The sequence below is a fragment of the Podarcis tiliguerta genome (assembly GCF_965153285.1).
Source record: "Podarcis tiliguerta genome assembly, chromosome: 5".
NCBI lineage: Eukaryota > Metazoa > Chordata > Lepidosauria > Squamata > Lacertidae > Podarcis > Podarcis tiliguerta.
Window position 1 is genome coordinate 76,746,168 of NC_139538.1, and position 25,011 is coordinate 76,771,178.

General features: G+C 41.4%; 1 protein-coding gene and 2 long non-coding RNA genes across 4 annotated transcripts in view; 2 read left to right on the forward strand and 1 right to left on the reverse strand.

Annotated features, from left to right (window-relative positions):
- Positions 1-25,011, reverse strand: part of NRG3 (neuregulin 3) — a 602,711-nt gene that overhangs the window by 564,751 nt on the left and 12,949 nt on the right. The gene's annotated exons all lie outside the window — the stretch shown is intronic.
- Positions 3,234-5,906, forward strand: LOC310677923. Its single transcript, XR_014511519.1, has 3 exons — positions 3,234-3,481; positions 5,137-5,325; positions 5,663-5,906. It is a non-coding gene; the product is annotated as an uncharacterized lncRNA (long non-coding RNA).
- On the forward strand, positions 13,265-17,166 carry LOC310677346. Its single transcript, XR_014511105.1, has 3 exons — positions 13,265-13,356; positions 14,935-15,090; positions 17,029-17,166. It is a non-coding gene; the product is annotated as an uncharacterized lncRNA (long non-coding RNA).

A 25,011-nucleotide genomic window follows, 5' to 3' on the forward strand; every position in this document is an offset into this window, starting at 1 on the left:
TGGGAGATACAGAGGAGTGTGTAAGTGTGTGTAGAAGCTACCTTATTACTGATAATAAAAAAAACCTACATTTCTAACTCTGCTGTCAGGGACTGGCGAGATGAGGAAGAGTGGTGGGTGCTACCCACCCAAGAGCCCCACAGGGATTACACCCATGATGATGACTTAGATGCAGGACTGTGGTGGTGGGACACAGGGAACCAGTCTATGGAAAGGACAATCTGGAAGATGCTAGATGCAGAATGACTGAGTGATCAAGGGGGTTCAGAAGAAGGAGGCCCATCCAGGACAGGGCTGGGTGCTTAGAGTCTCAGTATGAGCGCAGACTCAGATAGAGAGGAGTCAGAGGTTGCCCCTGCTGCCCAACAGTTAGGCAGTCCCAGGCCTGCTGGGTCTCCTCCTTCCCGACACACTGCTTGAAGGGAGTCCTGCATGTTGCTGAGCAACAGGCCAGACGGGCCCAGTGAAGAAGTCCGCCCCTCCGCTGCTTTCTACATCTGGTTGGGAGAGTGAGAGGCTAGAGGGGAAGGCAGGGTGAGTGGTCAGTTCCAGCAATGTCTTTAGCTAGGTGAGATGTGCCAGAGGAACTCTACCGTGTTGTTTAGTTTCTGTGAATAAAAGCTAATTGCATTCCATGTCTCAAGTTCTTTCCTGACCTGTGGATGACCTGTACTTGCCTGACAGCTCCTTGATATCTGCCCATTTTCATTTCTGGGCTACCTTCCCAAGTTGACAAGCTCTACCTGCCCCTCACTGCCCTCTACAGCACAGGCATTCTTGACCATTGGACCCACTACTGGTCATCTCTGCTCACTCCCATCAGCTACCCTCACCTGGTTTAGCTAGCCAGTCAAAGCTGTTTCCTGGAGTATGACTGCTGTAACATGCTGACAACCTCTAGGAGCCACAGGTGAGAGTTGAGTGCAGGGTGAGGACCAAAGATGGACAAACTACCCAATAAAGAGCATGATGTGTCCCTCACCAGAGGTACTCCTCCTCCCCTAATATCCCATATACCCCAACAGTACTCACCAATATGACTGTGCTAAAAGCTCACTCTAGGAATCAGTATGCTTTAAAAAAATCTGTGGGTGTTATCTAAGACACAATCATTTTTTTCATCTGCACAGCTGCACATACACACACAGCGCAAGCAAGAACAAAACAAAACCCAAAACCCACAGACATATTTGAAACTGATAGAGCTGGAGATGAGGGCAACAGGGAAATATCAGCATGGGATGGAGTTCTGTGTCGCCTTAAGGAGGACTAATCATTCAGTCACACAAGCAATTTTCATGATGCCTTGTTCAATAAAATAGAAGTGCCCTCCTATCTTGTATCGCCATGGTTACGGGAGAAGGGAGCGAACGTATCTGATACAGGCAGGCAACTTCCAACTCAAAAACTCTCAAAACTACTCCCCTCCTTCCATTATTATTTTACCACTTTAAAAAGAATCCAGAGACTTGTCTCAGAAAGGATAACACATACAGAAGAAGGTGGAAACTAACTAATAAGAACAGACTTCAGGGGGCTCTTAGCATGGTGCTGTTGATGGCCCCAGAACCTCCCCAAAACATGCAATGCAACTGCACTTTTGTGTGTGTGTTGCTGCCACTGCCACAATAGCACCAGCAACACCACTTACAGCCACCCTCACTGAGTTTCAGGGTGGCATTTTAGTGGTAGATTTCATCAATGTATGGGCGGGGCAATTTAAAAGGTGTTTTGGGGGGGAAATTAATGGTGAAAAGCCATGGCATATAGGGGCCAAGCTTGACACCCATTCACAAGCAGCAGCACTGTTCACCCGCTGCTAAAATGGCAGTACAGGGATCCCATAAGGAAGACAATAAGGTAACAGAGCTGGGTTGGGCCAGCTGGGGCCCTTCTGAGCTGCTGGGGTCATTGGCCAGTGCCTGACCAGAGACTGGGAACCAAAAGGCAGAAGAAAATTTGGTTAACTCTGTGGAAACATTTTATTCTAATATGCAACTAACATTCAGCATTAATGGATTTCAGTAAGTGAGCAAGTAGAAAGTTCTGTTCACCATCTCAGCTTACCATGCCATTGATTATTAACAGATTTACAGAAAATAGCATCAAGATGGAGACCAGAAGAGTTAAGGGCAAGGTAATTTGTCCTCAGCTGTCACCCACATGTCCTTTCTTTGTTTGTGAGTCAGTTTTCGTAAGTAGGGTTGACAAGAATACAGATCAAGGCCATAATGGTTCATTTATTATTGCCGTGAGTGGGATATGAGAGTGTTAAGCAGAGCAGACGACCATCAGACCCTGATGGAATAATTTATAGGATGACTGCACCGTACAAACAGGAACAGTTTGGATAAGTGTGTTGCTGCCCGATATCACTCCTGTTTATAGTCGGGCCATTTGATATCAGAAACATGCTGGCATTCTAATGAGGGACACAAGATGACGCACAAAGCATTAAAACTCCCTTCTCCTGAAGATACACCAAAAGCTCATGTTTGGGAATCCTCTGAAAAGCAGTGCCTTCAAAAGCTTGACTTGACAAGACCACCCAAGCCAACAAACTAGATTCTGAACTAGTTAGATCTTTTTTTAAAAAAAATCCTAGCACAGCAAATAGGTTTCAGCAAGGACTGAAAATGCTGAGTCAGAGGATAAACAACAACAGGAGTCCATATAAAACCTAGACTGGTAGCCCACACTCAAAAAAGGGCAAGGAACCTCAGGCTTGTCTTTCTGGTCCTTAGGCCACCTCAATCCCCAGGCCATACTACTTTCCCTCAAACCACACCACCTCACAGGTGCCCCTTCTGCACCCGTCTAGAATGCTGAACTGTGATAATGCCTCTTGTTTCCCTGATGGAGGATGGAGAGCTGTATGGGAGTTGTTTAGAAACCTCTGGTTTTTGCATGGCTGGGAAGAAGCCTATAGTACAAAGGTAAGAGGACCTTTGCTCTTTCCGCTGCCCTCTGGCCCCAGAAGGTTGTCCAAAAGGGAACTTGAGCCAAGGTAGGAAAGGGTGTATCAATTCTGTTCTAAAAGGGAAAAGGATGTACCCAGTAGCTGAAGATCAGGCCAGCAAATGCAAGCACACTGTTGCAAATGCAAGCACACTGTTATGAGCACATTTCCTTTGATTGGTTAGTTGCCATGCATGCAAATAACAGGGGAGGAGTGCTTTTGTGACATCAACAGTTGCTCCAACAACATGCACACTCAAAACTGAGCTCTCTGGTATTTTCTTTACGTTTGAGCTGAGGGTAGGGATTGGTGCTATGACCATTTTTGTCACAAAGGCAAAAGAAGAGGGAAGCAATGTTTCTTCTCCTACACAGATCCCAAAAGTAAAAAGCCACTGTGGTTCTCTACCCTGTGTGATAGATTTGAAGCAGAGATATCACAAAATTTCTCCTAACACTACGGCATATTTGGCACATATTTTGCAAAACATCCAAAGAAATCTGAAGGAAGCCAAAGGATTTGGTAAGATGCTGTTTCCTACAAGAGGAGTGGGATATTATTATATAGGTTTTGCACTGGCCCAGAATACTACATCATGATCTAAAGTGCAGCCAAGCCAAGCCCCAGCTTCCCAACAGTAATCTCTTTCCTTCCGTTTTGAAAGCTAAATGCACTTGTGTTTCCAAGCACCAATATAATTGCCTCAAGTAAAATACAACTTGGCAAATAATTTACATTGCAAGATTGTGAACACTTAAGTGCAGCGATGAGCTTCCTGGCATGATCAACTAATGCAATCTTACCATTACATGGATCTGCATTGCAAATTGCTCTTTGGAAATCATAATATATTTGTTCAAGAGAAGCTTAAATGGGATGCTTGGATATTCAGTAAAGTCTGGTTGCTTCATCATTGTGATATATAACACACACAAGGACACACTTTCTAGGAAAGCAAGACAAAAGTTTCCCTCTTGAATTAATCTTGTTGAGAAACTCATGTTGCAAGTATGCTGCCAGGGCCTTACGATTTCTCTGAAAAATATATTGTTGTGCCATGCCTAGAAACTTTAAGGGCTTGCTAAACTTGTGGATATTATAATTTCACCTGAAAGTCCGAGTGGGCATTCAGGTATGGTAGAAAAGGCTTTAATGGTCCTTAATGGCTTAGAATTTTAGGCCTAACCCTGCTCCTGACCATAGCTTTCTCACCTGCCACTAAAGTCTCGCCTGAATAGGCTCCCGTCCAAATCCCTTTTCCTTGTGCATCCTGCCTTTTACTCATAAACCTGAGGGCAAGGATTGACTCATTTCTGATCTTTGTAAGCTGCTCTGCAAGCCTTTTCTTGGCTGAAGAGCCAGCTAAAAATGCTTTAAGCAAATAAACAAAACAAATGAAACAGTACTTCCCTTTGTCCATTCTGAAGCTACTGTCAATCAATTTTATTGGGTGGCCCTGAGAACTTTTGGAAGACTGTCAAAGGTATTTCACGCCGCATCATCCATATGTTACAGCATCATCGTCACGTAACACAGGGGTGCCCTTGTGTGTCCCTTCCTGTCTATTCCAAAGAGACATAAAGCAGCCCCAACATCACGGGGCAGTTGTAATGCTCTTTCCCACGAATTTGGAGGAGGAGGCTGCAATCCAATGCACAGTGACCAAGGAGGGAAGAGAAAAGAACAGGTGCATATCATTGGGCTGCATGCATTTGCTCAGGATTTTCTGTCACAAGAGGTCAGGTTTTTCCCCAGCATCCCTTGCAAGGCTCACAAGCAGAGCTGTAGCAGCCAGGTGTCAGAGACTAGCAGGCGCCAGGGAGTGGGTGTTGCCAGAAGATGATCCAGGGGATATGGGTAGCAATTTATGGGGTATTGTCTGGAATGACAGGATGCACCAGGAGTTGAGGGAGAGATGGTGCCTGAAGGGAGGGGGCTGCCAGAATCACCTCTGTTTCCTCCCCCATTGTCCACTAAGACTAGAAGGGACTTGAAGACACAGTGGCAACTTCCATGTAGGCTAAGGCCATACTGTCAAGCGAGGGTACTTAAGTTTTGCAAGCGGGCATAGTCCCACCATTGCTCAAACAGTCCAGCTCAGAGCACAAGCCACCAGAGAGGTGTTTGTGTGTTTAGTGCACCAAAGAACTAAACTACCTGCTGTTTGTCTTCCTTAGGCTGGGTGTTCTCAGGACACCAGTTTTACAACTTGCCGCAGACAAGCAGCTGCCTTTGAGACAGCCAAAGGAAGATGGTGCTGCAGGAGGAGAAATCTTCCTCGTGGCAGAGAACCAGCCTAGGGGCTTTTGTTTGTCCATATGAACTGAAGCATTTTATCTCTGTTACTCACGACAACAAAGAAGCTGGTGAGGGTTGCAATGATTATTTTCTTCATATAAAGAAAAACAGGGTACAAAATGGATTATTATTCCATAGTGTAAAATGGATTACTTTATAGGCTCCTGACAATATCTTTCATGTACAGTCATTTGTCTAGTTTATGAAATTGTTGTCCATATCATTTTCTCCAAAGCTTTTATCTCTTCTAATGGTATTCAGCCAACCCTCAAAATGACTGCTTTCTCAGATGCTCTTTCTATTGCCGCTGTGCTCCAGGACTTCTGCTAAGAAGCTTCGCCAACCTCTTTTCTATCTCCTTTCCACCCTCCATTCATTTTCTACACTGCGTTGGCTGTGATCCAGAGAAAGGAATAAGGTGGGTCAAGAGAGAGAGAGAGAAAGAGAGAGAGAGAAATTCTCTCATGGAATGGTGGCAGCAGAAGCAGGAGGAGGAGCTGAATGCAAAAAGAAATGAGTTATTCCCTAACTGAGCTGCCCCTAGCTGTTGGAGCTGGTGACCTACCTGCAAGATGAGAAAGCTAGCAGGCTTTGACCTTGGATATATGAATGGAGAAGATCAATCCCTGTGCTATATAAATAATAAATGCTAATAACTTTCCATAAATAAATGCCATCAGCTATTTATTTGTGCAGGGGGTGGGGGGAAAGGATTTTGAACACAATGAAATTGCAACCCAATGAGCAGCTTGATAGAGAGGTAGAAAGAGATCTTGATGCAGCCTGCAAAGATCAAACAAACTGGTTGAGACTCTTTTCTTTTCTTTCAGCTAGCATAGTGGTTCGTGTAAACCTGAGACACATTATTAACTACAGCATAGATCTAGACAATTTGAAGCTACCTATCCACATCACATTTCAGGATTTTGTGACAAGCCATCTCTAGAGATGCCAGGGATTTAACTTAGAACCGTCTGCAAGCAAAGTAGATGTTCTGTCACAGGAATAGGAGCCTTCTCTAGATTCTGGGATTGAAGAGGTAAGGGAATCTGGGAGAGGAGGAATTGAGGCTTTGAAAGACAGCAGAACAATGGAAATGGTGCGGGAGGGGGTGTCAGGAAAGTCTGGGCAGTCTAGATGAATGATGAAAAGAAGGGAAGGACCTAGAGAAGGAGTGGAGGAAGCAAGTGAAAGAGGAGAGGTGTACATAAGCTGAAGAAATGAGCAAGCTCACATAGCAATTTGAAATAAGTAGACCAATAGTAGTTCATATGGTGCCTTCCAGATGTTTTGAGCTACAGCTCTCATCAGCCTCAGCCTGCATAGCCAATGGCCAGGGATGCTGGGAGTTGGAGTCCAAAAAAGCTGGAGGGCACCAAATTGGCTGCTCCAGAAGCCACACCTTTGCTGCTGGTATCTATGGCCAACCAATAGCAGTGCAATATGTGAATCTGCAAAAAGAGCAGGATATGTATAATCATTGTCTGAGAGGGATTTTTTTTATTAAAAAAAAGGTAAGAGAATGTACTGAAAGTATGGGGGATTTTAACAAATGCAGTGCTAAAAATAATTATGTTCATGTGTGTTACAGATATTCTTATCACACAAAAGTGTGCCACTGAAATGAAGGCTCTATTGAAAAAATAAAGTTCATCAGTTTGGCTCTTTTCCTTAAAAAGGGTATTTATAACTATGTCTTATAGGTCATTAAATCCAGCAAAAAGAAGCAGTACCTATTCCCACAGAAAATTTGCCAACATTTGGGGGCTATTTTAACATAGTATATATTACCCAAATTTAATTTCCTTCTCTGCCACATCCCCTAAACAGTGTATCAGTTATACTGGGCAGCCATGGGGAAAAACTCCTGGCAAAGAATTAAAGTATTAATCAGTTTTTGCTAATTGAGGTTACCTAGATCATGGTATACAGGGACAACAAATTACAAAGGTGACTATGGCATTCAAAACACATCTGTTAAAGTCAAAATTAATGGATATGCAAAATTAAGTTCACTTTCTTATCGATTTCTCACAAGCTGCACTCAACTCTAGAAAGAGCCATCAAAGATGATCATCAGTTAGATGTCAGCAATGAATGCCTCAAAAAGCAAATGGCTAAGCTTCCCATGATATAGTCCAATTAGATCCTAATTATTTACAACCTGTCATTGGAGTCAATGATGGGAAAGGAATTCCTTTGGTTCACTTTTCACAGTGGACTAACTTGATGCTACCAAACCCCTTGCAGATCACAATGCAATTCCCAGTCAGATTATGCACGTCTCTAGATTTTGCATTTCAGTTTTGGTGCACAAACGGTGCATATAAAATACATATTTATGCAAAAAAGTGCACAAAATGCATATTTTATGGATGGATGCATTGGAAACTGCGTATTGTACCTAAGAGTTGAACAATTTAAATGCAAAAGCAATTACATGACGCAGCGTGCACACACTATTTGAATGGCAGTGCCCATCAACTTTGGAGGGGCCCCAGCCCCCTCAAATATTTTATTGTAGGGGCCGGAGCCCCCACGGCCCCTGGGAGTTGGCTTCTATGTTCAGGTGAACCTGCAGGTGAATCACAGCACAGCACTTTAGAATTGCAAGGGGATAGAGAAGTTGCCCCACCATAGAACTCAGGTGCTCTGAGTTTCAGAAATCCACCACATGTGTGTGCATGCAGTAAGCTTGTATGTGTGGCCTGCAGAAGTTTGAGATTTGTCCAACCTTCAATGCGGCCCTCAGGCTGGAAGGGGTTAGCCACCTGTGTCTTAAAATTCCTTTCCATAAATTGAAAACTTGGGAGTGAACCCTTTCAAAACTTTAATTGTAGGCAACCCCCAATTTGTGCAGGGGTTGTGTCACAGGTCATCATGTGCAACAGCGAAGTGCATATAAGCACTTGTAGATCGCTGTGATGCACACACTGGCAGTTGCACATTAATTGGACATGCATAAATTGGTCCTTGCCTGTATATGTATGTGAAGCTGAAAAACAGAATGAGTTCCTCATTATCTGCTTTAAGAAAAAAAAAAATCCAGTCCTTGTCTTCACATCCCCCTTCATTTCGCATTCATGAGGCCTAGAAATGTACTTCAGAATAATAAAAAAGATTCAAAAGTGTATTTGGGGCTGGAAGCAAGTTACAGTAACACCTTGTCCTTCCCTGTTCTACACTAAACTACATCAAAACTTAGGGGTCCTCTCCAATTTTTCACCATCTAGAAATGCACTTCACGAAATGATACATACTTTTAAAATCTCTCACACGCATTTGTTAAGGACTTTTGAAGGCTTTCAACCTGTAATAATAGAAAGTACAACAAAATGTACTTTGTAATGCTAGTGTAGGCACTTTGACTGGAAGGTAATCCAGATACGAAATACGTAAGTTATTGCTGGAGCATAAAAATGGCTGTCTGAAAAAAGTAGTTTGTACAGAAATAACTGGCTAATGACAATTCATATTTGCAAATAGTCAACGTAGGCTCCATCTGCACTATATATTTAAACAGTGGGGTTTTTTTCTCTTAAAAAATGTTTAGGGGTACTCTCATTTTGACTCAAGAAAATCACCATTTTATAGTTCAAATTGGGAAAAATAAATATAGTAAATGGACAAAAGTACAAAGATTCACAAAATGTTTAGGGGTATGTGTACCCCTGCATACCCCCAGAAAAAAGCACTGCATTTAAAGCAGTATCATACCGCTTTAAACAGTCATGGCTTCCCCAAAATAATCCTGATAATTGTAGCTTATTGTTGGTGCTGAGGACTGTTAGGAGGCCCATATTCCCCACACAGAGCTACAACACCCAGACTAGTTAAACAAACAATTATTCTTCCTAGGGAACTCTGAAAAGTGTAGCTTTTCATAGAAAGCTGAACAGTGAACAGTGTATATGGTCACTGACGATCTCACACTAGAATCATGGAGCGATTCTCTTCCCTTTAAAGCAGAACCCTTCCTGTATATTTCACCATATTATGTATGGTTGATGAACTTTAAGCTAGAACCCTGAACTGTAAAGTTCCTTCCTCGCCCTATATAATTGCATTTAATTTTTTCAGCTAAGTTTATTTCTGGGTGTTGTCTATATTTGCTTACACAGGGCTTTGTTATTATTATTTTTTTAAAAGCTTTGAAAGAGCATTCGATCCACTATGCTGAGAATAAAAAGCAGCCATGTCTTACATAAATACCTCTATATTTCTTGTTGCACAACTCAGCTAACACCTCCCATTAGGTGTTAGCAATCCTCCAGGTCAGGATCTGTGATGTTGTTGCTGGGGGAGGTTTACCAGAACAGAACAAGCACATACAGTAGAATCATTTGAGTTCTGATATCTGTTCTTCGCACAGTTGGCTGGGAACCAGGGCATCACTCTGCAGCCTCCAGATAAATATAGATTTGTGTATACACATTGAAGAGCTAAAATCTGGAATATGATTCTTCTTCAATTCTTCCCACCAGCTTTTCCATCTATGAGTATACATCCTCTTGTAAAAGCACAACTTGTAGAATGTGGTCAACAGCAATTTTTCTTCACGTGACTTTGGCACCATATTCTTAATTCTGCTTTCGTTTACTAAAGTTTACTTTAGCCATTTAAAAAGAAATCATGCAATGTTGTCTTTATTACCTACTTGCAGGCTTCTCACAAGCATCTGACTGGCCACTGTTGGAAAAGCAGGACACTGTAGTAGATCAGGAGTGGCGAACATGGTGCCCTTTAGATATTGTTGAATTACAACTCCTATCAGACCTAGACAACATGGCTACTGGTCAGCGGTGATGGGAGCTAGATTCCAACAGCCACATTGGCTACTCCTAGGCTCAATGGACCCTTGCTCTTCTCCAGCAAGCAGGGATGGAAGAAGGCATACATTTCCATTCCAGACTGTATTTGTCACATGCAGCACCATTTCCATTCTGCTACAGTTCACCCTGCATCAAAAAACATATTATTTGTCTGGCTGTATGCTGTGGTGGTAGCATATAAATTATGTATTTTATATAATTAATTAGGAAACTTATGGTGCATAAGTTACATTACCATTCCATTATTCCACATCATTCATTTCAGTGCAAAGGAAACACAATGCAAATTACAGAGTGGAATCTACTCAGTTACATATTGTTTTTGGACTCAAAGCAACAACAGTGAATACTGATCATATTCACTGGATTGATTTCCATTCCGAATATGGAGTGAATAAGCAAACACCAATAAATTCCACTCCCAGAATCCTCTGATATCCTTATTTGGCCTGCACATTTATAGAGGCCAATAGGTTGTCTTTGGGATAGACTACCTTCCTTCAAGCTAACCAGAAGAAATAGAAGAATCCAGGAAAAGGATAAAAATGAAAAAAGCGCACAACATCCAGGGGAAGGTATGCCTAGAAATGATAGGAAACAAAAGGTATTTAGCTGGCTTTACATTTATGGGGGGCGGTCTGCGGGAATCAATGTAAACATATATTCAGAGAGTTTGGACAAGGGAGAACAACTTTCCATTTACAATATTGTTTTTCCAATGATGCAGTTCTTATAAAACATTAGGCACAAATCAGGGGTGAAATTTTTACTGGTTTACAAGCAGGGACGAAGCCGTGTGTAGAAATGAAGTAGACAAAGAAATTCTTTCTCCTGTGGTATCAGCGGGACAACTTCTGCAATTAGCTGCTTTGTTTTTAAATAGAAAAAAGTGAGACAGACATTAACAATAGCAACTGGAAACAGAGATGAAGTGTGAGCGCATGCCTTTTCTCCAGCTGCGTTTCCTGCAGTGGCTTTCAAATATGTCTTTTCACATTGACATCTCACCTGCCATGAAACCTCTTGGTACACAAGAAGATTTGAGGGCAGGGTCAGCTAATCTGCAGCCCACAGCCTGTATCTGTTGAGATCCATTCTAGTCTTGTTTCAGACCTGGCCATGGAAATGAGTTGTCCTTGGTCTCCCTGATGGATGAGCTTTCTAGAGAGCAGTGATCTTGCTCTTGCTTTTTGATCTCTCATTGGCTTTTGATATCACTGCTTGCTTTTTATACATGCAAGTGCGAGTCAATAACTGTATATTACAGCAAATGTGATGGAGAGGACCGGGCAATGCAAGCTTCTATTCTTTACAGATTGTTCTATGAAGAGCAAAAGACAGAATTTTCACACCTCACTGCTGAAGCGCTCAGCATTTCAGAGAAAGATGGAAAGGGAATGAATGCTAAACTTAAACGTGCCCCCATTTTATTTTTTTCAGGTTAAAAAGCTGGGTCCTGGGTCTGAAAAGGTTGAACTCTACAGCAATAGAATGACCAGGCCACAGCAGTAGGTTAAACCAATGAGATCAGTGGCATCAAGGCCACCTCCCATTTTCATGATAAATGCTTTGTGACACCCAGTGGCCTCCACTTGAAGGCCACCTGCAAACTTTGCCCTTCCAACTGGCAGTGATCACTATTTGTTGTCATATCAGTTAGTTTAGCAGGAAAAAGCAAAGAGTTCCCGTGTTCTCATAACACTGAGCCATGATTTAGCTTTATGAGAATGAGCTGCAATGAACTTTGGGCTCCCTGGCTTCCCCTCCTTTGGCACAGCCACAAGGAAGAGATTACTTCTGCTTCAGATTAACCACATTTGTTGAAACAAGCCAATTTCATAAGCTATGGTCTGAAGCTAGCCTATTTCAACAAACCGTAGTTAAGATAAATGGAAGTTTGTTTGAGTTCAACAAGCTGTACTTAATCCAAAATGGAAGCGAGAGCTTCTGAACTCCTCTTCACAGTCACACTGTGCAAATGCATCCATTGCTTTGAAAACTAAGCCCGTATTACATGGCTTCAGTACCTACAAACATCAGAAGCGACATTAACCCATTTTGAAAAGGAGCAGTGCAGAATCTGAGAGACGAGAAGGATTCTTTATTGAGTCTGACTTAGGTTTATTTCTCTTAACTTGTCAGAAAGGGGCATAAGCCGTTTTCATACTTTTACTAAAGATAGCTTATTAAGTGCTAAATTTTAGCAAATACAGGATTTATCTGCCCATTTCAGCAGGCACCTACATTAATGTTCACACAGCAAAACACAAAGCAACAAAAGAGAGTTAACCTTTTATAGCTTCTGTTTGCTCTGAATAAAATCACTTTTCTTATTAGCGCGGCTAAAAGCTCTACCGACAGTAAAGTTTTAACACACAAACTGTGCATTCCATTTTATTACTGTGTATACTTTCTAAAAGCATGCCTTCCTGTATTACCGCAAACATTTAAGATCACATCTAATACTTTAGATTTTAAGTGACTATCCAAGATGAGATAAATAGTGCTTCAGGATTAAAGGAACTTAGTGTAAATAGCTGGTGACAAACTGAGGCCGGAACTATACATTACTAAAGATGCCCTGAAGATATCTTCCATTTCCATTTTCAGGCTGAAACCAGTTTTTTTCAGATAATAACAGTCCTTTCATTGTTTCTTTGTTATTCTTTTCCAGATTACCATTTCAGTCTACTTCAGAGATGGGGAAGCACAGGCCTGGAGGGTCACATGTAGCCCTCCAGATCTCTCTATCTGGCCACACCCCCTTTCCTCAGGCCGCACTCCTCACCTGCCCTGCCTCAGACAATCCATGAGTGCTTGTGCCTGCCTGGAATGTGCCCTTGATCTCTGATAATGCTTCTTGTTTGGCTGATGGAGGATAGAGATCGGCTTGTGAGCGTGTGAAGAAACTAGCCTAGTGCACACAAAATGTGCATTTGTTACTTCTGCCTCTGACTCCACCAGCCACTGGCTTGTGGCCCCTAGAAGGTTGCTTCGAAGTGCCTTTTTATCTTAGCAACTACATGGGCAACTGACATGAAAGGTTTCCCCATCTTAGGGAGAAAGTAATGCCTTTGTGACATCATCTGCAGGCCTTACACCGCTCCCCACCAATGGACAAGAATTCTGAGATGTGGGGATTGGTGCATTGGCTAGTGATGTCACAAAGGCAGTACTTTCTCCAAGCACAGCCAGTGGAGCAGGCTAGAGCTGAGCCTGACTGAAGGGAGGACAGGAAGGATGCAGAAATTTGAAGTAAGGATGAAGGTAAGCCGGGGGACAGAGGAAATGTCTCGCCAAGGGACTGAGAGCAGGGATGGAAAGAAAGAAAGATGGGGTGAAGTGAGCTGAGAAAGGAGGGCTAGGGAACTTAGGGTTCCTGTCCTGCTCAGCTTCAGTCCCTCTATGATCACCTTTCCATATGAATTCTCAAAATCTGGGAATTCACAAAAGGTACTAGAGGAGCCATACGACTGATCATTAATTATTTTTATAGCGTGAAGCAATCCTGTTTGTTTAAGCTGTGTTTCAATGGGTATTGTGTAATATATTCTGTCAGTTGTAGTGTCATGTTCAGTGTAATGTGTTGGAAGGGGGAAGCTTTCTGTCTGGCCAGATGGGAGTTGGTTTAACAGTCACCTGGGGGCCAGAATGGCTGGGTACTAGCCAGTCAGAGTCCGTCCATGTTGGCTGGTGCTTAGTGTTCATGATGGACCATCAGAAGAAGACCACAGAGCAAAAGGATTTAGGGAGAAGAAAGAAGACCTGAGAGGAAGATGGGGTGGCTTGGTGGCAGCTGAAGACTTGCTGAGGTAGCCAAACCACTTGGCTCAGGCTGAAGAGAAGATTCAGAAACCTATATACAACACAGCATTGCAGGAGAAGAGGTGAGAGGCAGCAGAAGCAACATGCACTTTGGAACACCAGGCTCTGGTCCTGAGCCTGGGTGTTTCAGCTCACTTTTCCTGCCCACAAAGCTACCTGAAAAACTGCCCAAGTAGTTGCAATAGCTCTTGTGAGTGGCTTATGAGGTTTCATAAAGAGCTGCCATCAGACAAGGAAACTTCTCAGTGCTGGCACAGAAGCACTTGGGACCCCAAATGTGTTGGATTAAATCAGTGCTTCCCAAACTTGGGTCTCCAGCTGTTTTCAGACCAGTATGCCCATCGTTCCTGACTGGGGGTAATGGGACTTGTAGTCCAAAAACAAGTTTGGGAAACACTGGATTAAATAAAGCATCAGTGCATGCATATGCAAGATGACTTTATCTATTACTTCGTCTGGATAAACCAAATAAGAAAGAGAAGGAGAAACAAAAGCACTTTTTTATAGTGGCTAAAAGGGGTGGCAGCAGGTCAACCTGAGATACACAAGAAAGACAGGAAAGACAGGTTCAAAAGTAAATTTGTTGCAATAGGTAGAATATTAGACACCCAAACTTTCTGCAAATATTAAAACATCAAGCATGGATCTATAAAGCCTAATTCATTGACACACATCCAACAGAGCTTTACACTGCTCTTCTGGCTCACAGCACTGCCCCTTTCCAAGAGAAATGAGGCAACTTGTATTGAAAAAATGTCCTTTCTCTTGGATGAATAATATATAGCTACATTAACTTTTCACCCCAAAGCACATGAATAAGGTATTAAAGGCGACTGCTGAAAAAATTGCTGGTAACAGCAGTACAGAAAGGGGAGCTGTGTAACTGGCAGGATGAATAGGCCTCTTGCTTATCACCATACATAACTAAAAGATGAAACCAACAGTTTGACTATCAAATATGTTTTTATACATATTATATTATTTATCGCATATGCTCAACCAATCCCAACTTTTCCATAGTGCATCATTATATATCAATTTGGAACATGAGAAGAATATTCCATTATGTCCCACTGGGCTCTCCTCCCACCACCAGAGAAGGGAAAAGCAGTTGTTCTCCAGAATAAGGTTTTATTACAAGTACCCAGCGTGCTTTGTGTACCACACCTAACTGAGGTAATCATATGTCTGGAGAAACTTTGTGAAATACATATTATTATAACTCAGAATTTGACAGGGACTGATAACAAAACTTTGAGGAATCTGACGTTATTCCATTCCCCCCCCCCATCAATCCATGTGGAAAAATAGCTGTATCTTCCCAGGTTCTGGGTGATTTATGTCTCAGTGAGCATCCTACCCAGCCTCCTATTTGTGTGCTTGACTCCTCTATGCGATTTTTGCTGTATGGTGGTAACTTGAAAACACAGCTCCATAGAGTTTGCTTCACATGCTGGCCATTGTGCAAACCAACTGCCTACCCAGTTACAGTGTTTTTCATCCAATCAAGTAAAAACTGCCAAACATGTGCAAAGCTGCTTACAAGAACACATGGGTCACCCTCCCTAAGATTGCATTATGCAATAGCTATCAAGCCTCAAACCATTGCACATAAGGATTTTGGACTCATTGTCTAAATGATCTTGCTATTAGGAAACAGTTCAGTATGTTCTTATCTTAACATATTTGCCTAGCTTTTGACTCACAGTGTGGGCACAGTCCACAAGCCATGAAAGTCAATGGAAAAGCTACAGTTTTCATGTTTTGTTTTGTTTTTAATCCACTCTCACATTGCCTTCGACTCCTAAACGAAAAGCAGGAATAGCCAATGTGATGCCGCCCAGCTGATGCTGGACTCCAATTCCCATGATTCCTAACCATTGGTGATGCTGGCTGGGCTGATGGGAGTTGTAGTTCAGTAACATCTGGAGGTCACTCTGGGCTAAAGCATTGCTTCCTCCTTCTTTCCATTAATTAAACACCATTTCTCTAGCTTGCCCAAACCATTTCCTGTGTCCATTGATGGCCCAAATCTCACCCCACCATTTATTATATTTGTTTAGTTGTTGTTTTTTAAAGAAAGGTTTCAATTGTGTTTCAGCTGGTTGTTCCCTACTCTTGCCAAGGCAATGCTCAACTTCAGAATAGCCTCATACAGCCACATTTTTACCATCATGCTGTAAAAGGAAAGAGGATCTCTAATAATTGCGTTAGCAGAACTGGTTTCAACACATGATGGACTTCATGTTTTTGATAAATTTGCTCAAATGTGGCGGTTACAGAATTCACTCTCAAAATGAGCTGGAAGGAACATTAGAAGCCATCTAGGAGAAACCACTCTGCTCAATGCAGGATGCAGCTACAACAATTTCGGCAAATATTTAGACAGTCCCCACTCAAATAGCTCCAGTGAAGGAGAGAGACTACCACCTCTCATGAAATTCTTGCTCCACTGTTGAACAGCTTTTACTGTTCCAAAGTTTCCTCTCAAATAACTCCCTGGAAGCCATTTTGGATCCTTCCACAGGAGCAAAACTGAATACTTGGATTTATGGAAATGAGGAGGGAGATCAAAATTATTTACAAGTAGCAAACCAATAGCATCAAGTAAAGAATGTGTAGCCTAATGAACAGGGGTATTACAAAACCAATCCAATAGTGATGAATGTGCAGCCAAAAAAATACTGGGATTCTCCACCAAGCCAAAAAGGGGGTCTCTTGATCAAGCATAACCCACAAAGCAACCTTGGGTATCTTTATGTAAACAAGATGCAGTGACTCAGCAGACATCACACCTAAAATCTAAATGTGTTTTACAAGCACACATAATTTTATTTCAGTGAGTTGGAACACAATAGAAAACAAGATTTTAAAAGGATTGTTAGAAAATAATCTCCAGTGAAATAATCCCAATGTAATATACTTTTAATTAGTTAGATATAATCTTGCCATATCTTTTTATGGGATTGTCATTAAGAGAAAAATACAAATAAAGCCCTCTGATAAATCCACAGCTGCTTTCACACTGACAGAATATTCACAGCATGCAAGTTAATATTTTACAAGAGTTATTTTCTTCTCTTTAATCCTATAAATTTCTTCCTCTCTTTAAAGGCTTCTTCTACCTACATTTGAATCCCTGCCTTTAATGAGCACATCAGGAAAACACACAGAGAGAGAACCACAGTCACATACAGCTGCCAAAAATATTGCTAACATTAGTATAAATACATTTTAATGATCAGAATGGTGCATCTCTGTGTACTTAGTCTTTCATATGCAAGCAAGCTGCAAACCAGAAAGGACAAGAAGCAGCCTTTAAATGACACAGTTCTGGGAACTGGGTCGCTCGGGAAGAAATGAGCTGTAACTGGCTGCTGCAAAGTGCTTCTGTTTCTCCCTGTGAAGGGTGGTCAGGGCAATGCCCAAGGGCATCCATTTCTGAATCCAGACCTGGGCTGGCGATTCTGAGAAACAAAACCCTGGTTGTTAGGTAGCTTACTAGTTTCAATCCCATATTTTGCCCTGGAGATCCCTTGTACAAATCCTGTGCTCCTGAAATTGATAAATAAAAACAGCAATAATCAACCAGCACAAGCACATTCGAAGATTGCCAGACGTTGGGGCATATCCAGCTACTAAATCTGTGCACATGATAGTGGATCATATCCATTCGGAGAACTACAAAAATGGAAGTTATCCAATGCCTCATTCCATGAAACCTGAAGGCTCAAACCGAGACCATAGACACACATCATGTTAAACTATGTTTTAGCATGGGGGTGGTCAATGTGTTGCTCTCCAGACATTGTTGGACTATAATTCCCACCATTCCCAGACAAGAAGGCCAATGTGCAGGGATGATGGGAGTTGTAGTTCAATAATATTGAGGGGCACTACTTTGGATATCCCTGATTTAGCATGAGCCGAAACAATCCTGAGGATGCCTCAGGCTTGTGCACTGCCACCACCATGCAGCTAAAAGCACTAACAGCAGCACTGGGGCTTACTTTTCCTGAATTTCAGCTTGCCTTGTTATCTAGACATGGGCTTGTTACTATAATGAACTATGGTCAGTTTCGAAACAAGTCAACTTCAAACAGTGGTTTTCAAGCTATTACTAACCAGAGTTTTTAATAATCCATGCAACCTGAGTCTGGATGAAACCATCTGAGGCTGAGGGAACGCTAGATGTCAAAGTTATCCTCGTAGTAGGAAAAAACAAAAGGAGGACATGCAAAACTAAGGCTTTCTTTGGTTCTTTTTGGCTCATGCACTTCACACTAAATCATGGCTTAGCCATATTTTGTGCAAACTAAGCTACTATCTCTTAGGTATTCTAATGCACCATCCACAGTTTCCTAACCAATCTCTCAATGAAGCCATCAAAGGCAAGCATTCTAAGCACCAAGCTTCAACTGAAGCAGTTTTAAAGGCAAATTTAGAGGTCCTTCCTCAGGCAAACATCTTGGGTATTTTGAGAGAAAACAAACCGCTTTCAATAAGACTAACAAAACCTCCTAATGGTGGAGGGTATCTGTGCATCCTTAGTTTACCTCCCATGGAAAGTTTTAGACTGGTGAACTCTGTGGGAAATGGATGGAAATTCAGCAGTTTCTCTAGATATTCCCTTGATATTCACAATGCTTATCATAGTGCTCCATGCCCCAAAAGGTCCTTTGGACATTTCTTCTCACACACATTCTTCTTTGTACTGAGTTGAGTTTACCTTGAGCTTGATGCGTCGTCTCAATTCTAATTTTTAAGGGATTTGATGCTCCCTTTTCTTCTTTTTCCCCACTGCACTCAAGCAAAGTGCTACAAAGTAGTGCTCATCATCTCAACTGCTTAGAATCAGATGTTACTTCCTCCATGTAGCTATAACCAAAGCTACACAATGTGAAGGACTTCAGCGAGTCTGAACTCATCCCAAATTAACAGCAAGAGTCCATCTAGACTTGTGTTCATTTGTGGGTGTATTCTGCAGCATTTTATTGCTGCAATAATAGCGCATTAGAGATGGATTTATACTGGGCTGTCCACGTATCATTCTGCCTTATTAGTTGTTCTGTAATGCCTCTCCAGTGTTACCATATAAATTGCCATTTGGAGGGGCACTCCTGCACTGTAGCACAATGAAGGTGAGACAAAAAACATTAAAAATAAACTGCAACATTTGTGGTTTAAAATGTTAACAGATTACAGGAGGAAGTTAGAGGACATGCATTGATTGGAAATGAACAGTACCAACTACGCAGAACTGGATAAAATGACAGGAAGGATTCAAAACCTGTGGGACCAGAGATTTACAGAAGATTGGAAGAAATATACGAACTATTTGAAGAGCAACTATAATCAACAAATTATGCTAGTAGGATTACAAGACGTTTTGTAAGGAGAAATATATGAAATATTGCAAAGAAGAGAAAGAAGAGAAAGAAGAGAGACATTAGTTATGAGATTTAAATGTAATAGTAAAAGTAAGAAATGTATATTAAGTGAAAAGATTGGAAAATTTTCAGATGTGATTGATGGAAGTCAAAAAAATTGTATAAGATATAAAACTATGTTTAATAATTGTTGAAAATGATGTAAAAAAACTAATAAAAATATATTTTTTTAAAAAGGAAATGAACAGTACCAAAAGCAGGTTCTCATATAACTGTCCCAATACCGCCATGAGCAGAAATCATCCCAAATGCCCAATCGAAAGGAGGGACACCAAAAGATGTAACTGCCAGAGTTTTCTTCATATTACAATAGGTTTTCTTTAGTTCAACAGACTTATCTCTTTTGACAGGGAGCACTGATAAAATTATTTCCATGCAATTTAGAAATCGGGAAGTGATACGACTCACTGCACAGTGAGCCAGGCAAGATAGAAAATCACATTCTACTCACTGATGGCTTTAATTAATATCAGGATTTTCAATGGTATACATAAATTATAATTCTTGTACAAAATTTCACCCTTGCTCTCGTTTGTCCTCACACTACCCACTTTGAGGTAGTTAGACCAAGGCTGAGAATTTACAACTTGCCCAAGGGTACAAAGAAAACCAATAGTTGAGGAAAGCCTTCAAGTCTGAGCTACTTGGGTGAAGTCCAATTTTCCTCCCAATGACAACCATATTCAAATGTTTATGTGTCACTTCACAATTTCACAACCAGCATCAACAGAAACAATGAAGAATTGCATTAAAACTGTGTTTAGACATGCTCATAGCAAATGTTAGCAGTATCATACCAAATGATATGGACCCCCAAATGTCAATAATGCTCAATTTCCAAACACCACCTGTAGTCAGAGCCAACAAATCCAGATGTTGCTGACCTAAAACGTCCATCATCCATGACCGTTGGCCTTGTTGGCTGGAACCGAAAAGAGTTGGAGTCTAACAACATTAGTTACGCTTGTCCTACTGAATGATAATACATTCCAGCTTTAAAGGGATACTGGTCAACCTCATGGTTCAGCATATATGTTATTCAAGGGACTTCTGATCCCATATGGAAAGTAAAGCGACCCCAGTTCGAAAAAATCAGATATATCTCATGAATCGTAAGAAATAAAAGAATCAGTTCTAGCCCTCATGAATGGTGAAGATCCTTTTCACTTGCACCAGAACTGCTTCAAAATGTGTCAATTATGTGATTGGGGGGGGGCGGAATAACTTATAAGACAATTATTAGTATCTAAACATGAAAGTTTATTTATGCCGGAAGACCTTAAACTGCTCTTGAATCTAGATCTTTATTAGTTGGGTGGTATCCCCCCACCCTCTCTGTAGATAGAATGGAACATCCACCTAACTCTTTAACAGTAAGAAAAACATTCCTGTAAGAAAACAACTGCACCCCTAGCCTTATTTAAAAATTAGTATTTTCATTGGAACATAGAGATACCCAAATATCTCTATGGACAACCTTGGGCATGCCCAGTGATGTTTCTGGCTCCCTCCCCCTTTTAAGAGCAGGTCCCCACCCACCATGCCCTTCACACGTTTTTTAAAAATCCTCTTTCAAAATGAAGTTTCACCAAACCAGGACCTTCAATAAACTGAAGATCAGTTGGGCTCGGATTCAACCAGGTTCTGTTTTTTTAAAAAGGCTTGGCCTTTCGTTCAGGCCATTCACTTCTAAAGAGTCACAAAAGTCCTTGGTGCTTTGCGAAGATGGGTTACATCTGTGTTCCACATAACAGCCAATGGTAAGCCAATGTTGTTTGATCTTGTATGAGAAGCTGTAGCAAGGAGGCAGTAGCTTGCCAGTGGGTACCCGGTGGGTTCATGGCATGGTTCACATCACATACTCTTTATCACTACACTGAATGCATGTTGCTAAGGGATAGGCTGGTGTAAACAAAACACAATGCTAGGCTGAAAAAGAAAATGGGGACAATAACACACTGCCTATGTTAAGTGTCCTTCAGCCACAGGGCAAAGTAGCAACAACAAAAAATGCAAGTAAACAGCCATTCACAGGAGAGCCCCAGGAACACAGCTTCTAAATGCAGTTATTATAAAGCCACCTCCAACCTAAGCCAGTAGTACTGAAATTTCATAAGGATAATCCACTCAGTTAAGTTTCTTGCCCCATTGAACCCTGCCACCGCAAAGCCTTTATCTTTGATACTATTAAATGAAGGAAAAATTACCATACCAATTCAGCGCAGTTTATCTCGGCAAGATTCAAACAAAAATCCCATTTCTCCATGGCAAAGCTACTCGCAGTTTTAGAGAGGGCATTAATTCTCCCCCTCCCAACGTAATATAAAAGGCAGGGGAGAGATGAGGATAACCGCACATAGCATAGCATAGCATAGGGGAAATCCATTAGTTGCTATTTGTTTAGTAGCTATTACTGGAAGAGTTCAATGCCAAACAGCTGGAATAATTTAGTGCTACTTTATTTGCAATTCTCAAGTCATTCATCCACAGACCTATTGTGATGGGGGTGCTGTTGTTTTTAGCATTATGAAGCCTTTCAGAGGGGCTTGTTCTTAAGATTTCCAAACATTACATACAAATAAAAACAACTTAGATATTGTTTGTATCTAAGTTAAGTGCAGAGTAGATCCACTGAAATTAATGGATATGTTTTTAATTTAATTTAATATAATTTAACATATTAAATTAATTAATATGTTAGTTGTGTCTATTGTTTCCAATGGGTCTACTCTCTGTATAAGACTGACTTTGGATAATGCTATATATCAGTTACAAATAAATGGAACAGGAGTTCAATTAAAGGAAAGGGTAAGAAATAAATTTAAGGAAGGTTAAAAAATAAATTCAGGGAGGGGAGAGAAAGAAAAGCACCCTAATAAATGTATACTAGTAACCAACCCAGCTGAAGTTAATTAATATGTTCTGGTTTATAATTTAATGAAGCATAATTATCTTATGTACCATATTTTTCTGTCTATAAGTCCTATTTGGGAGGCCTCAGATTTAAGAAAATGGGGGGAGATGGCCCAGAGTATAAGACACCCCCTAATTTTTGACATTATTTTTAGGGGGGGGGAATCTAGTCCTATACACAGAAAAATACAGTATTTCATAAAATTTATATACCACTTCTTCATAAAATTCCATCAAAGCAGTTTACTATCTGCATATGTAACGAAAGTTAACCCAAGTTTCAATTCTGTGCACACCTGTCTAAGTGACCTGCATGGGACTTCGTTCTGAGCAACTATTGTATGATTGGGCTGCAACTGAAAACTGAGCCAACCCAACATGCAAACACATCAGTCAGCCCCAAAGTCATTCTAAAGAAGAAACACATGGAGCAAAAGGTTTTGAAGGATGCAGTACGTTTAAGGGCACACCTCCCGTGGGATCTCTGTCAGAGAGGGTGAGTCCCTGCCCACCTTGCAGTGCCATGCTTTAGGCTCTCAAATTTCAGTGGCGCCCTGTTCAATGCTAAAATTCGGTGCCGCCTGCCTCTTGCGCTCTGTTCTACATCATTGTTGTATTGCCCCCTGTGGCACCGGTGCTCAGTGCGGCCCAACTGATCACGCTACCCTGAAATCGCCTCTGTTACCTTGTCAGAATGGAGGACAAGCTTTGCTCTCACTGCAACAGCCTCCTCAAGTGTAACTGTCATACACTTAAATGGAAGAACATGAAGTGTTACTCAGGGGCAATACTAAGGTACGGCCTAAATTTGTTCCCTGTCCCGTGTGACCCCCCTCCCCCGCTTCAAATGGAGCATGTACAGCTTCTCCATCCATTGCCTAATCTTGGGTTCTGTTTCTTGGTGATGCTAAATTGTGATGAAATACCAAGAATTGTCTTTTTAAAGGGAGAGATCATAAATGATATGGGTTTCTATTGCATGCTAAGAGTAGGGAAATATTAGTGTTGCAGAATGCAAGGTCATTTTGAGACATCACAGTGCTACAGGATATAAATCATTCTAAACTGATTTCATTAAGATCCTGATTGTATCTTGGAAAACAGCAGCCCCCAGCTACCCTGCGTGTGTCTAAATCACCTCCAAATGGAATAGTGAAAAATAACCTTTGCTGTTCCCATAAAGAGACCACAGAAGACACTGCAAGAGAATCAGTCTGTCTTAGGTCAGCTGCTTTGCTTTACGAGTCCTGAGAATGATCCGATCTGTGAAAGAAGCTCACTGCTATTAATGCTAATTTAATGGTGTGCTATTATGCAGTGCTACAGCCCCTCTATCTGGTAACAGCCAGCAATCAAGCCTCCGTTTATAATGAGCTAAAAATCTAAAGTTTCAGAGGAGGGAGGGAGAACCAAACTGTCATGAATTGTGGGGGTGGGAGGGTGTTTACACCCAACTGATTTCATGCCATTGAGATTTTATAGAGAAAGAAAATGCATTATGTTAAAAGTGTCCCTTGAAGCTCAAGGAGATATTCCAATGCCTGCAGAGCTTTTGAAGACAACCATTTAGATCTGTCAGTACAACAAAGCCAAAAGGTAAGTTTTCAGTAACAGACACACATCTTGAGAGGGTTACTCATCACTATTAAAAATAATAACCGAGTTTCAAGTTCTCTAAACAAGTCATGGCGGGTGGATTAGGGAACCTCAAGTTGATGTGGACAAGGTCCTCTACTTTGACAAGGTCCTCTACTTTGGATGTATCAATTTTCCCCTTTGTCTCATTCCTTTTCTTACTAGAGTAAGGAGGTGCTCCTCAAGTGGGAGCTTTTGGGATAACAAAGAAATAAAGGAAGGAAGGAAGGAAGGAAGGGAGAGAGAGAGAGAGAGAGAGAGAGAGAGAGAGAAGAGGGGGCAGCAGTATGTTGTCAGTCAGACCAATCTTGTACGGTGTTACTAACAAAGAAGTACCACTGAGCTTGATGCAGCCTTCTTCTAAGCAAGCAAGCAAGATCACTTGCTCCTAAATAAGTGTGCATAAAATTACAATCCTGTACACCAGGGATAGGGAATTGCCACTTTGACTAGGGAGTGAGACTTCCCACGTGTCAGTAACTCAACATCACTTGACACAAGATGATTTTCCAAGTGGGCCCGAACCTCAATGTTTAAAATCTCTGATTGAGGACAAGGATCCAGAGAGATCACGTTAAAGGTGGCCAAATTTTGCACGGTTGCGATAAAACTTAGGGAGCAAGACTAAGGCATTAGAAGCAAATTATAGATAATATGGTAGAGATTAAGCCTTAAACCATATTTAAACTACTGCCATAACTGTATTGTTTATCGTTATATTCATTGTTAATTTAAACTTAATTTTATTGTGTTTCTGATCTGTTTAGCACGGTAAGTGAGTCTGGTCTGGGACCGTAATAAATTCAATTCAATTCAAAGGTGATTCAACTTCAGAGGGAGAATCCTCAGTCTTCCTTTGCAGGTGCAGCTTGAATTTGAGTTGAGCGGTGAAAGGATTTTGTTCCTTGAGGTCGTGGCTCAAAATGCTGCAAGTTTTTCCTCCCCGTTGCGTATCCCTGTTGCATTCTCCTGCCACTGTTCACATCAGAGTGGAGGAAGGGATGCCTTCACCTGTTTATTTCTTCCCACACACCAAGTGAAGTTTCTTTCTGTACCCATGCTGTCATCAGCACATGCGCAAAAGTTGCCTGAAGTGTTC